Below are 11,337 nucleotides of genomic sequence, written 5' to 3' on the forward strand. Positions count from 1 at the left end.
TGTGGTGAAAGGGGAACACTCCTCCATTGCTGGTGGGAGTGCCAACTTGTTCAGCCACTTTGGAAATCAGTATGGAGATTCCTCAGAAAAATGGGAATAATCCTACCACAAGACCCAGCAACTCCACTCTTAGGCATATATCCAAAAGATGCCCATTCATACAACAAAGATGTCTGTTCCACTATGTTCATAGCAGCTTTATTTGTAATAGCCAGAACTTGGAAGCAACCTAGATGTTCCTCACCTGAAGAGTGGATAGAGAAAATGTGGTACATTTACACAATGGAGTACTATTCAGCAGAAAAAAATAATGGAATCATGAGATTCACAGGCAAATGGATGACACTAGAAGAAACCATCCTGAGTGAGGTAACCCAGTCACAAAAAGAGAAACATGGCATGTACTCTCTCATATATGGATTTTAGACATAGATCTGGGGAGTGCCAGCCTACAATCCTATGGCCAGAGAGTCTGGGAAACAGAAACTTCATTTAGTGGCTGATCGAAGAAGAGGCAGACTCCCTTGGTTAAGTACTGAGCTGAACTCAAGAAAGCCAGTAACAGAGAGGGAGGACTGGTGATCAAAGGGATTAAGACTGGGCTGGTTTAACCCCCAGAAACAGCTGACTAGACAAAGGTTAACTCTTGAAACCCAGGCATCAGCCTGGGAATCCAGCATGGGACTGATCAATACCCCCTGAATCTGGGTGTCAGTGAGGAGGCCTAGGGAATCTATTGAGCCTTTTGCAGCAGATCAGTACCCATCCCAAGTATACACACGGACTTTGGACTCCCATAGAACAATGTGAGGTGCACTCTCACCCTGAACTCTTGGGGAAGGGTCTAGGCCCTGCCCTATAAGAAATGACAGACTATGGACACCCCCATGGAGGGCCTAACCCTCCCTGGTGGAATGAGGGGATAACGGGGGGGGGGTTGGGGGGAGGGCACGGGAGGAGGGGAGGGAATGGGAGAGGGACCTGGAACTGACTTGTGAAGCAACCTCGTTTCTTATCTAAATTTAAACTGGAAAATAAAAAAAATTTAAATAGGAAACAAGGTTGCTTCACATGTCAATTCCAAGTCCCTCTCCGTTTCCCTCCCCTCCTCCTGTGTCCTCCCACCAACCCCTCCAATATCCCCTCATTTCCCCAGGGAGGGTGAGGCCCTCCTTGGGGGTGTCCATAGTCTGTCATTTCATCCAGGGCAGGGCCTAGACCCTCCCCCAAGAGTTCAGGGTGAGAGTGCATCTCTCATTGTTGGATGGGAGTCCAAAGTCCATTTGTATACTCGGGATAAATACTGATCTACTACCCAAGGCTCATTAGATTACCTAGGCCTCCTCACTGACACCCACATTCAGGGAGTCTTGATCAGTCCTATGCTGGATTCCCAGGCACCAGTCTGGGATTCAAGAGCTAACTCTTGTCAGGTCAGCTGTTTCTGGGGGTTAAACCAGCCCAGTCTTAATCCCTTTGGTCATCAGTCCTTTCTCTCTGTCACTGGCTTTCTTGAGTTCATCTCAGTACTTAGCCATGGGAGTCTGCCTCTGCTTCCATCAGCCACTGAATGAAGGTTCTGTTTCCCAGACTCTCTAGCCATGGGATTGTAGGCTGGCACTCCCCAGATCTATGTCTAAAATCCATATATGAGAGAGTACATGCCATGTGTCTCTTTTTGTGACTGGGTTACCTCGCTCAGGATTGTTTCTTCTAGTGCCATCCATTTGCCTGCAAATCTCAGAATTCCATTGTTTTTTTTTTTTCTGCTGAATAGTACTCCATTGTATGAATGTACCGCATTTTCTCTATCCACTCTTCGGTTGAGGGGCACCTAGGTTGGGAAGCCTATTTCTTTTGCTCTCAGTATTCCTCAGTTACCTATAGTTCTTTGCCTAGTGGTGTGTATCTATGGCATTTTCTCATTCCATATTAGTGTGTCTATTGATATTGTCTTTGTTTAGGTCTTGTTTTGTCAGACATATTGTTAATACGTCAGGGGTGAGGAGATACAATCTCACTGCAGACTTTCTGGTCCTCTGGTTGATACAATTTGTATGCCTCTTCTATGATGTTCCAATAGCCTTAGGTGCAGGAGTTGGGTTGTAGATGTATCATTTGGGGCTGAGAACCCAAAGATCACTTGTTGTCTTCATTTTGACTAGTTGTGATTTTCTGCAATGGTCTCCATCTGTTGCAAAGAGAAGCTGATTTGGTGAGGAGTTGAGTACTTCTCATAAGAATTATGCTGATTTATGAAAATGGCAGTAGTAGGTTTTCTTCAAAGATCTATGATCCTACTAGCCATGTGTAATTGGCTAGGTTCCCAGTCCAGACATGATTTTTCTCCTGTTGAGCAGAACCTAAGTCCAATTAGCTTGCGGTTGGCCACTACTAAGATATGAGTAGCCTTAGGGATATTGTGTTGTTATGGCCAATGTTATGGTTTATGCATGTCACAGTTGGGTAGGACTGTTAGTTGCTTCCCTCTTTTGGAAGCTTATATGGTACCTTCCAGCACTGTGAAAGTTCTTACAAATGTAAAAGTGATTTTGCCTGAAGGCAAAACATAAAAAATCACTAATTTGAATCTGAAATCTATCTATATATCTTTCATCTCTCTAATCTATCATCTATCATCTATTCTGCATCTATCATCTATCTTGTGTCTATCCTCTATTTGTCTGTCTGTCTAGCTGTCTTAGATAAGATCTCTATTGCTCTGAAGAGACACCATGACAATGGCGACTCTTATTAAGGAGAACATTAATTGAGGTGGTGTCTTACAGTTTCAGAGGTTTAGTCCATTATCTTCATGGTGGGGAGCATCATGGCTTGCAGGCATACATGGTGCTAGATGCATCTTGAACAGAAGACAACAGGAAGTGGACTGAGTGTCACACTGAGCAAAGCTTTAGCAAAAGAGACCTCAAAGCTCTCCCCGACAATGACACACCTTCAGCAAGCCCACACTTCCTAACAGTAGCACCCCAATTGAGGGCCATTTTTCTTTCAAAAGATCATACTATTTATCATCTCTCTCTCATCTGTACCTATGTTAATTCTATGTATCATTTATTTATAATATATGCATATATATAATAGTCTATATTATGCAGAGTTAATGCCAGAGCCTGTGCTTAAGAAGATTCCTAGGCCAACATTTTCTAAAATGTAAAGTCTAGAGGCAAGTTTCCAGTGTCTGCCTGGGACCAGTACATGTTTGCTTTGAGAGATTGCCAGTGAGCCACTATGAAGTACTTTATTTTCAGGAGCCAGTCCCCAGGGTTATAATACTCTGTTGTGAGACCAGGTTAGACACTCTAAAATTCAAAAATGTAAAAGATCTAGCTACTAGAAACAAGTTTCAAGAACATGTCACCTGGAAGTTCATTCCTTTTCTGTCCAATCCTATAACAGTTTGACTTTTCATAATTTGTGCAGATAATAAGGATTTCTACGTTGTGTTTTGAAAAGTTAATCCCCCGCCCCAGAACCTTCCCCAAAGCATTAATGCACACCATGTAATGAAATATGCTTTTATTTGAAGACAGAAAATGAAGGAAAGAAACAAACAATAATTAAATCTCCTAAATAATGTGTGCTTTGTGGTTAAATCTCCATGCAACTCCTTGAAAATTTAATAAGGGAATAAAGACTCTTTTCCATTTGTGTAATTCAGTGCCACATTTCTCTTCCCTATGAAATTGTCTCTGGCTAAACTGTGTCCCACAATTCAGGTTGCTGAGTATCTAGCTTGAGAGATTTTTATGCGTCTATTTTTTAACTCAAGTCAGTCATGTACAACCATATTATCTCACATCAAAGAAGGATATAAAACCAGGAGACTAGGTGAGGGGAAAAAAGTCAGGGATGAATGTCATATTATATGATCCAATTACACACAGTCCCTGACTTCCATATGCCTGACTTATGAATGTCCTTGCATTTACAAATGGCTTCTCCAGGGAGGGTCAGCAGAATTCTTCCTTTGTTGCACGCCCCCTTTTCTGTCTGATTCACAGACCAGCCATTTTCCAGGCTGTAGCAGATGATCTTTGCCTTGCTCTCACTGTTGCCACCATCTTCAGACTGGACAATTTTTAACACATGAGACACACCAAGAAAAAAGAAAGCAGAAAGGTCGAGGAGAAAATGAACATAAACTTCATGTAATATTCTTACTGTTCTGTACTTCCCATCACCTTTCATTTGTCTTGTCACTGAAAGAATGAAATGAAAAAAAGAAAGTTTAGTTTTCACGTTTGTCACTTGCATGTTTCTCAAGTCTGTGTGTCTCCCCAGATTATTTCTTGTGGGTGCTGCCTCATGTATGATCATTGAGTTTATGAGGAAAAATACCAAGAGAAGAAGGACATGTTGTCATTGCTCCTCCTGGGAACAAGTGTTATTGGTTGCCTATTTTGGAATGCGAAATCTAGTTTTTCAAAGAAAGGATGATTTGAGTGATGACAATCACACTATTTTAGATGATAGCAACACATACTTGATTTTAACTATTATTTTGAACATAATTATAATGTGTACACCATTGTATACACATTATATTTTTAGAGGATCAGATGAACTGAGAATAGAAAATGAAATTAATATTTTTTTTGAAAAATGGATTCCTGATCCCATTCATCTCCCTGTAGATATGCTTCTTATCTGTCCTCTGCACTTGCAACCTCCCCACAAAAATAAAATAAAATTTAAAAGAAAAACAACAAATTCAAACAAAACACACACACACAGAGATAGATAGAGAGAGAGAGAGAGAGAGAGAGAGAGAGAGAGAGAGAAGTCTCAGTGTAGAAGCTGTAGTGGGTCAGACAGTTTACCCTTTAGTCCATTTATCTTTACTTGTAAGTGTTCACTGCAATTAGTCATTGGTCTGGTTCAAGGTCGGGAGATCCTGTAGCTTTGGATCTGCAGGTTCGGTCTTTTCACAGACTGCAGCAGTTCCTAGATGAGGTGGATTTTATGGCAAGCCAACTCATAGTCCTTGTTCTTGGCCTGGCTGGTAGTTGGTTGGGTTAGTCTGCCAGCTTTCCCTCATCCACACCTCCAGGTTTGGATGAGCTCTCCAGCATTGCCAGGGTTTGCTCCCATACTGTATCAGGCACAAAGGAGCAGAGTCAGTGCTCCTGCTCTCATGCCATCAGGGCGAGCCCCCCTGAATGCCTATCAAAAGGGTCAGCTTTACTGTGCAGCCCAGGTGAGGTGCAGGGGCGTTCTCCAGAATGCTGGAGCTGGTGAAGGGCAGTTTCCACTCTCCTACTCGGGTGATCCTGGGACCAATTTTCCCGCCTGCAATAGGTGCTGAGGGTTCGGGGTGAGTAATCTCTCCCGTGTCCATGCCACCGCGTGACAGACAGAGAGTGGGACCATCTCTCCTACTCTCACACCTCTAGGACATGCTCACTGCACCCGGCCAATGACGTCAGCTCCATTGTGCTGTGCACACGAGGTGCAGGGCTCTATCTTCCGGATGGTGGAGGAAAGGGCCAGTTCTCCCTAGTTCTGCAGCCAGTGAAGGGTGGGGCCAATTTGTGCAGCCTTATCCTCACGGTCTTTGATGGTAATAGGAGCCAAGGACGTCAAAGGCTGCAACTAGGTCATGGACCCAGACATAGCTGGCCCTTTGCAGCAAACCAGGCCAGGACAACACCATGGCCCTGGCTGGCGGTGTAGGCTGCTCAGTTCTGTATGGCCTCAGCAACGGCATGGCCCTGAGACATTAACATAGGCCTAGGAGGCAGCCTAGACCCTGATCATCCACATGGCTTTTGGGCTGTGGATATTAGCGCAGATACTGGCTGTAGTTGGACTATGGACTCAGACATGGTCCTTGTTAGCAACCTGGGCCAAGATGTCACCATGGCCCCAGTTTGCAATTCAGGTCCCTCAAATCAGAATAGACCCAATGGCTGTATTGCCCTCAAATACCAATATGGCCTCAGGTAGCAGTCCAGATGTCAGCCATCTGCATGGCCCTAGATGATAAAAGAAGCCTCTGATATCAACGCATACCCTATTTGCAGCTGGGTCACAGACCCAGACATGGCCTTGTCCCCAACTCTGTCCATTGGATGCCCTGGCAATGCATGTCACTCAGGTCTGTATGGCCCCCTCAGTGGCATGACCCTTGGACACCATTTGGTCACAGGTGGTAGTCCAGATCCTGGCCATCCATGTGGTCCTTGGTAGCAACATGGGCCATGGACATCAACACAGATCCAGGCTGCAGTAGAACTCAGACATGGTCCCTGGAAACAGCCTAGGTCTGGATGTCACCCAGATTGTCAAGGCACTGAACACCAACATGTCCAGTGGCAGCTTGGCACTGGAGGCCAACATGTCCCTAGGTGAGTATCCACTCGAACTTTGATGTAACAGGGGCCACGGACATTAACACAGACCCTGGCTGTGGTGGGGCCATAGATCCAGATATGGCCCTTGGCCACATTTTGGTGCTTGACATCACCATGGCTGGGACAACACAGGTTACCTAGATCTGTATGGCAACAGTGGCAGCATGACCCTCAAACACCAATAAATCTCAGGCGTCAGCCCAGACTATGGGCCTCTGCACACCCTCTTGGGCAACAGTAGCCTCTGATGTCAACACAGAGCCAACTGCTGCAGGGCAAGGGACCTAGACATAGACTTTGGTAGCAATCTGGGCCTGGATGTCACCATGGACCTGGGTGGCAGTGCAGACCTCTAAGAGTGGCACATACCTTGGACACCAACAAGGTCACAGGTGATGGCCTATCCTCTAGGTGTCTACTGGGTCCTTGGTGGTAACAGGAGCCATGGACAGCAACACGGACCACCACAACTGTGTCAAGAGTCAAGGAATTTAACATTCTTATCACTATACTTAGCACAATACAAATTAACGATTACCTTGTCTATGGTATGTTTTCTTTTCCCCCTATGGATAAAAGTTCTACAAATACCAAATGATTTACAAGTAAACCTTCTGTCCTCATTACCTTTTTTTAAAATATATATTTTTTTGTTAATTTAGCTTTTGCATTTCAATCCCAGTTCTCCCTCTCTCCTCCCCTCCTGATCTCCCCACTCACCCCCAACTCCCCATCTGCTCCTCTGGGAGGGTAAGGTCTCCCTTACAAAGTCTGTCCCATTGGCTTTAATTGTCCAGTGAAAATTTCCTAGATCCAATTGGCTTGTAGGCATGTCTGTGGCTGATTGTCTTAATTAATTGCTAATTAATGCAATAAGGCCTAACCCATTATGGACAGTGCCACCCATAGGAAATCGGTCCTGGATTGTATAAGAAGGGTAGTTAAGGGGAGAAGGACCGTGGAGCCGGAGGCTGCCCCCGCGAGAGGACGGGAACGGAGGACCCTCGTGGGGGCCAATGCCTGCTGCAACTGCTGAAGCTGGGAAGACACCTGGGGAAAATGCACCGGAAAAAATCCGATGCCTGCAGGATCCACACCGGTGGTTCAGGTGGTCAAAGACCAGGGAGTCTTCAGCAGAGTTGAAGCAGCTGCAATGGCGTCCTTGCAAAGGAAGGGACTGTAAGCCAGAATGCTTAGCTCTGAGGAAGAGGAGAGACAGCACAGAGTCCAAGCCTTGGTGTCTGATTTTAAACAGCAAAACCTGGAAAAAGAGGCTCAGAAGAACTGGGACCTTTTTTTTTTTTAACAAAAGAAACAGTACCAGTTTCTTCAAGGACAGACACTGGACCACCAGAGAGAGAGTTTGAGGAGCTACGATCATGTAGGGAGTTGAAGGTCAAAAATTGACTTTGTTGGAAGCTGAATGTGGGACTGGGAACTGTTTATTCCCACTTTTAGAAGAGGATTTGAATATCTTTGCCTATGCCTGTGTGATTTTTTCTCCGAGGGCAGTTGACTATGTTAAGCAAAAGCCTTTATATAATACGGAGAGTTGCAAAGTATTCCAGCGTGACCTCACTAGAGATGACCTCCTTGACCATATCCCACCAGAGTCTGCGGTCGCCGTCACATTGATCTTTGTGCTCTCATCTGTTCGCCCTGAGAAGAGGCACCTCGTCTCACTAAATGTGTATAAGGTATTAAAACCAGGCAGAAGTGCCCTGTTCCGTGACTATGGGCTGCACGATAGCGCCGTGCTTAGGTTTAAAGCTGGGAGGAAACTTGGAGAAAATTTTTATGTCAGACAAGATGGAACCAGATGCTATTTTTTCACTGATAAATTCCTGGCGAAGCTCTTTGTGGATGCAGGCTATGAAGAAGTGTTGAACAAATATGTGTTTCGAGAAACAGTGAACAAAAAAGAAGGCCTTGGTGTGCCACGAGTTTTCCTTCAGATCAAGTTCTGGAAGCCTCCAAAGGACACAGACCCTACTATTGACTCTGCTTCACTTTGAAGAAAGGTGTTTTAAACTACTAAATATGTTTTTATATTCTGAATTTTTAAAATTACATTTGTAAGTTTTGTATTAAGAAGTGAGGGGACTGCTCAGCGGGTGAAGTGTTAGCTATGCAAACCTGGCCATTCAAGTGTGACCCCAGGAGTCTGTGTCTAGGAAAAAAGACAGGGTGCTGGAGAGACGGCTCAGGGGTTCAGAGTGTGGGCTGCTCCTGCGGAGGACCTGGGTTCCATTGCGTGCACCCACGTGGCAGCTCACAGCCATCTGTAACTCTAGTCCCAGGGGATCAGTGGGCATGGAATACCCTTTCTGGCCTTTTCAGGTGGTACATGGACACACATGCAGGCAAAACACCCAAATTAAAAAAGAAAGCATCCAGGTTTGGCAATTTGAATCTGTAATCCCAGCACTCCTACCTCAAGAGAAGCAGAGGTAAGAATCATCTGCAAGCTCCAGGACCAGCCAGCCTGGAGTACACAGTGTGGCAGGGAAAACAAACAAACAAGAGACCTGGCCTCAGAAAAGTGGAGCGTAACAACCAATGCCTGAGAATTGTTCTCTGACTGCTACCTGTGCACAAATGAGTGAATGAACAGTGAGTGTATTTGCACACATAGAAAAACAAGATTGTAGGTCAGTCCTGAAAGTCAAGTTTTGTGGTTTGGCTGCATTGTACAAATCTGTCTCCACAAAGGAAAGCAGGGAACCAAGCGTGTAGATACACAAATTAGGTGTGCAAATCAAGCATCTGATAATAAATAAATCAAGACAAGAAAAGAAAGAAAGGTAGTTAAGCATGAGCGGGTGGGCTGTGTGCTTCTGCAGTTCCTGACTCCAGGTTTCTTATTTGTCTGTGGCGAATTGTGACCTGACGATATAAACCAATAAAACCCCTTTGTCCCTAACTTGCTACTTGTGTTTTAAACCACACCATTACTATAGTGAACATGCTTTTATTAAACCAGTTTCAATAAGCCAACACCTGCATCTCAATAATTCAGCTACACTAGCTAGCTGTCCAGGCTAGACTCCTCTACTCTGCCCTTTCCACTCCCTGCCACTGGGTTCTAGATACTTATGAGCATTTTGCCAGCTTATCAACCCTAAAGAGCAGCAAGCCCAATTCCTGGTTACTATGTGCAGAGACCTGACTATACTTTGTTCCTGTTCTTAGGGCAAGAGATGTACATCTCTTACTATCTGGGTGTTTCTTCCTCTAATCCCTGTTATTCTTTTTTTAAATATTTTTATTCTTTGAGAATTTTATACAATGTATTTAGTCATAATTGCCTTCCATTCCTTCCCCTTACTTGTCCCAGACCCACCCTCACCTCCCAGCATTGTCCCATTTTATCGGGAAAGCATAGTTCTTTGACTCAGTAAGTACATGCTCTGTGTTCTGTTGAGTTTTCAGTCTACTATGTTTCTTTAAGTATCCCGATGAAACAAGTTTTATATTCACAAAAATGTGTAGTTTGCTGGAGCTCGGGGTATGGATGAGCTGGCAAAATGCTCATAAGCAAGAGAAGCTGAGTTGGCTCTCCAGCATGCACACAACAGCCAGTATCTACAACCCAGTGCCAGGGAGTGGAAAGGGCAGAGTAGAGGAGTCTAGCCTGGACAGCTAGCTAGTCTAGCTGAATTATTGAGATCCAGGTGTGGTAAAAGACAGACTGTCTCAAAAAGCCAGGTGGAGAATAACTGGTGAAATCACCTGGAATCAATCTCTGACTTGATGCACATTTCCCTGCATATACATGTATGTGCACACACAAAAATAAACACATACAAAAAGAAAGTATGTAGTCTGTCAATCCATGTTAATTTTATGACTGTCATAATGTACAGTGCTAAAACTAGACCTTGATCTATCTATCTGTCTATCTGTCTGTCTATCCATCCATCCATCTATCATCTATCTATCTATCTATCTATCTATCTATCATTTATGTGTATATATGTATATATACACACCTTTACAGATCTTAAAACCTGGTCCCTGGTTGTCCTCTTGTCCTTATTCATTTAAGAAACATTCTTCTTCCAGAGCTCATATCAATTTCACAAATACAGGGAAAGCCTGTATATTTGGCATTTACAAGGCTGTCAAGTTATTAAACTCTGTTGTAGAATAACTTTCAGGTAGCGTTTAAAATCAGAAAAATAAGGCCATAGTTGGCAAAATGATAAAAGAACCTCAAACTTCCAGTGTGGCTGAGTGAACAAAACATTTCTAAGAGCATATGGCATTGGATGTCAGCTTTTATACTGTTATTGCTGAAGTGGAAAAGGTTAACTCACTTCATATCTCTTTCCATTTGCTTCTAGGTCTGTTTTATCTTGAATGACCTGCTGAATCACTGAGCAATAAATTGATTTTAAGGCAACAGCTTCTTCTGGAGAGCTAGTGCTTTGAATTGAGATGTGAATCTGAACACAAGACGACCAGGTTCTAGTGTAGGGAGGGTTGATTAACTTCCTCACTTCAGAGCAGCAAGCATCTTTGCTTCTGCATATGTGAACTACATGCCTATTCTAAGCAAATTATAAAAGACTGGGTAGGTAATTGTTCTAATCTGGTACAAGTATGAAGATACAGAAAGTTACTGTTCTTGTCCTTGCCATGCCAGTCCTTTCTGCCTGCAGTAATTGATATATACCTTCAGGCATACCCCAAAACAGCACCAGGAATAATATGTTAGAATATACTGAGAATCGAAATGTCTTCATTGAATGAGTAAGATAAAGCAAATTATGCATATTTCATATATATGTATGAATAGATATGACTGTCCCTTTAAATTGCGGTGAAGATATGTTATATAATATTATTTTACATATGCTTTTATTCACATGCTGACTGCTTGAATCTTTGGTCTTACAATGCTGCCACAGATTTCCTTGCTCAAACATCAGATGCCCTGTAGAAGATATCCTCAAAG

At 43.7% G+C, this 11,337-nt stretch overlaps 1 pseudogene; it reads left to right on the forward strand.

Annotated features, from left to right (window-relative positions):
* The first annotated feature begins 7,515 nt into the window (after positions 1–7,515).
* On the forward strand, positions 7,516–8,392 carry LOC101833616 (annotated as a pseudogene).
* Positions 8,393–11,337: the final 2,945 nt, after the last annotated feature.

The sequence above is a fragment of the Mesocricetus auratus genome, unplaced genomic scaffold (assembly GCF_017639785.1).
Source record: "Mesocricetus auratus isolate SY011 unplaced genomic scaffold, BCM_Maur_2.0 Super-Scaffold_100019, whole genome shotgun sequence".
In the NCBI taxonomy this organism is placed as follows: Eukaryota; Metazoa; Chordata; class Mammalia; order Rodentia; family Cricetidae; genus Mesocricetus; species Mesocricetus auratus.